The sequence below is a fragment of the Apis dorsata genome, unplaced genomic scaffold (genome assembly GCF_000469605.1).
Source record: "Apis dorsata unplaced genomic scaffold, Apis dorsata 1.3 scaffold_74, whole genome shotgun sequence".
NCBI lineage: Eukaryota > Metazoa > Arthropoda > Insecta > Hymenoptera > Apidae > Apis > Apis dorsata.
This window is the reverse complement of record NW_006263372.1, coordinates 1,694,794-1,697,754: the sequence shown is the minus strand read 5'-3', so window position 1 is coordinate 1,697,754 and position 2,961 is coordinate 1,694,794. Positions and strand designations below refer to the sequence as shown.

Genomic DNA, 2,961 nt, shown 5'->3' with positions numbered 1-2,961 from the left:
TTTTTTTTTTTTTTTTTTTTTTTTAGAAAGTTAAAAGAATTTTTTTAATAAATTATAATACAGTTATAATTTATGAAACCATATAAAAAATTCCATTTCAATAATAAATAAATGTTTTTTTTATAATAAAAAAGGAACGGCTCGTCAAAATTTCTAGAGATTCTATTTATTTTTTATAAATTCGTTCGATAATTTTATTACATCGTGCAAAGTCGTGATTCAATTAATTAAAAAATAGTGAAAGTGAACTTTGAGATGATGAATAAAATTGATCGTGATGTTGTTATGTTTTAAAAGGTTTTTAAAAATTTTTACTGAAAGTAGCGCGTAAAAATGTTTCATGATATTGTTATAAAGAGTAAAATAAAAATGTATAGAAGAAAAAACACGGATTATATTCCTTTTTTTTTTCTTTCAACTTGTATCATTTATATTTTTTAACATTTTATTCTACGTAAAAAACTTAAATCGTGTACATTAAACCCGCGCATTTTAAAAAATTTTTTATTACTTAAATCCAAAAAATCATTATCGAAATCATCATTAAAATTTCTAAATTTTGTATATGTATATGAACTCTCCAAATTTTTTGCTTTAGAATTATTAACATATATTATTATAACACATTATTATATATTACCATATATAATTAACATATAATTTACATATTACATTTGTGAAAAAAATTTGATCGCGCTTTTAATGAAAATGAAACAATATAAAAAAAGAAGAGATCAGTAAGCAAACAGGAAGAAAAAACTAAAAAAAAAGTGATAGATAAGTGATAAGAAAAATCGAAACGAATATAAATATTCTTTAGGAAGTTTAAAATAAAGAGATTATAAAAATAACAGTCAAGTATATTTTTAAAAAAAATGTAATGATATGGATGATTTCCTCATTCTCTTTTTTTTCTTTTTACTATTTATCGAATGCAAATTAAATCGAATTAATATCATAATTGCTCCATGCTTATAATCGTAAATCAATTTTTTTTAAAACTTGTAATAAGCGTTTAAATTTAGAAATCATTGCAATATGATAAATTTTTTTTTTTTGTAACTATATGATAATTCGCTAATATATTTAGCGAAATTAAAAGTATTAAATGATTAAAATTAAAATTTAAATGATTATTTTATTCTCAAAAGATATAATGAAAGATATAATGTATTTAATAAAATTTTCTAGTTTAAATTATTACTTTTAATAAAATTAGTCACTAGTTTAAACTTAAGAATTATTTACTACACGTGCAATGTGATGGATTCTTTTCATACAATCATCAACATACGATATTTTGTAATTTTATTATTTCGTAAAATTTTAGATACAATATTTTGTAATTTTATTATTTCGTAAAATTTTAGATATTATTTTATCTTCAAAGAAAAATCAAATTAAATGAAATGAAAGACGTAATTATCATTTTGTTTTTAAAAAAAAAAAATATCACATATTTTTTTTCAGAATCAATATCAACAGTATATATTTTTTTGCAGAATCAATATCAACAACAGTACGCGTTTATATAGACTTTTTTTACTGATTTCACGTTTCCACTTCGCTCCACGGAACACATGGAACACTTTATACATCCACAAACAATGGTCTCTTGTAATAATGGAAAAAAAAGTACACGTCCTGTTTTATATGAAGATTTTTCTATGCATAAAATTGGTTTAATTAAACTTAAAAGATACGAATTTCGGAAAGCGCATTGTTTGATTCGTTTTTAAGAGCGAATATATACGCTGTTATTTAAAAAATTTTCGACCCATATTTGAAGAATAAATGTCGTAATAAAGATATGCGTGATATATGTACAAACTGCTATATACCAAATTGGAAAAACTACTCAAATAATATTTTTTAATGTTTATATATAATTAAAAATAGCTGAAGTTTCGAGGATTGAAAAATTAAAATTCGTTTCTTTTGTAGCTTGTATTATTGTATTTGTTGTTTCTAATATTTTAAAATATCATAGAAATATTTTAAAATTTTATATATATATATATATATATATACATAAAATGTCCAATTATTATTAATAACAATTTTCAAAATCATTTGTTCCATTTTTTTTTAAGAAATATTATTATAATATATACATATATATAAATGTGATAAACAATTATTAATTCAAATTATTCATTTCATTGTTACACGTATTCTTTAAGTAATATTAGAATTAGAATTTGCACAATTTACTACTTTGTCATTGATCCAGAGTTTAATCAAATAATTAATTCGATAATTTTCGAATTAATTATTTGATTAATTGTTATAATTCATTAATTTAAATTATTATTGAAAGTATATCCAATAATAATTCGAATAATATTTCAATAAATCAATATATCAAAGTGAGTGGTTATAAGATACAGATTAGTATGTCAATAAAACGTCAAAATAATATTGAAATTTAATACTCAAAATTCAATACTGTTATTAACTCCATTTTGAAATTAAATCCATCAACTCTGCTACATCTATTTACGGATGATTTCCTATCGTTAATAAATATCTTAATAAGCAAAAAAAAATATTTATTATTATTTAATAACTAAGGTTTAATAACTAAACGATTAAATCGAGTTTAAATAATAATAATAAAAGCAATATAATTATGCAATCGCATAAATTGATTTATGAAAAAAATTATTGAAATATAATTTTATAATTTTCTAATCTGAATGTAATTAAAAAAAAGTTAATGAAATATATAAGAAAAAAGTACATGATAAAAAATGTGCAAATTTGTATCAAGAAGTTGCATAACAAGAAAAACGCCATTGGCTAAACCGATAAACAGCAGAAAGCTTTAGTCATGCTACGTTGGAAAATGTTTTGCTTCCAGGCTTTTCCACTATTCTTGAGTTAGAAATATTCTTTTAAAAGATGATAGTCATCATCATGATATGATTCACGAGCAAAAAAAATTTCTTCATTATCTGG

The 2,961-nt window shown here is 20.7% G+C and overlaps 1 protein-coding gene across 1 annotated transcript in view; it reads left to right on the top strand.

Annotated features, from left to right (window-relative positions):
• LOC102670607 (gamma-aminobutyric acid receptor alpha-like) overlaps window positions 1-2,961 on the top strand; it is a 41,842-nt gene that overhangs the window by 6,830 nt on the left and 32,051 nt on the right. The window lies entirely within an intron of this gene.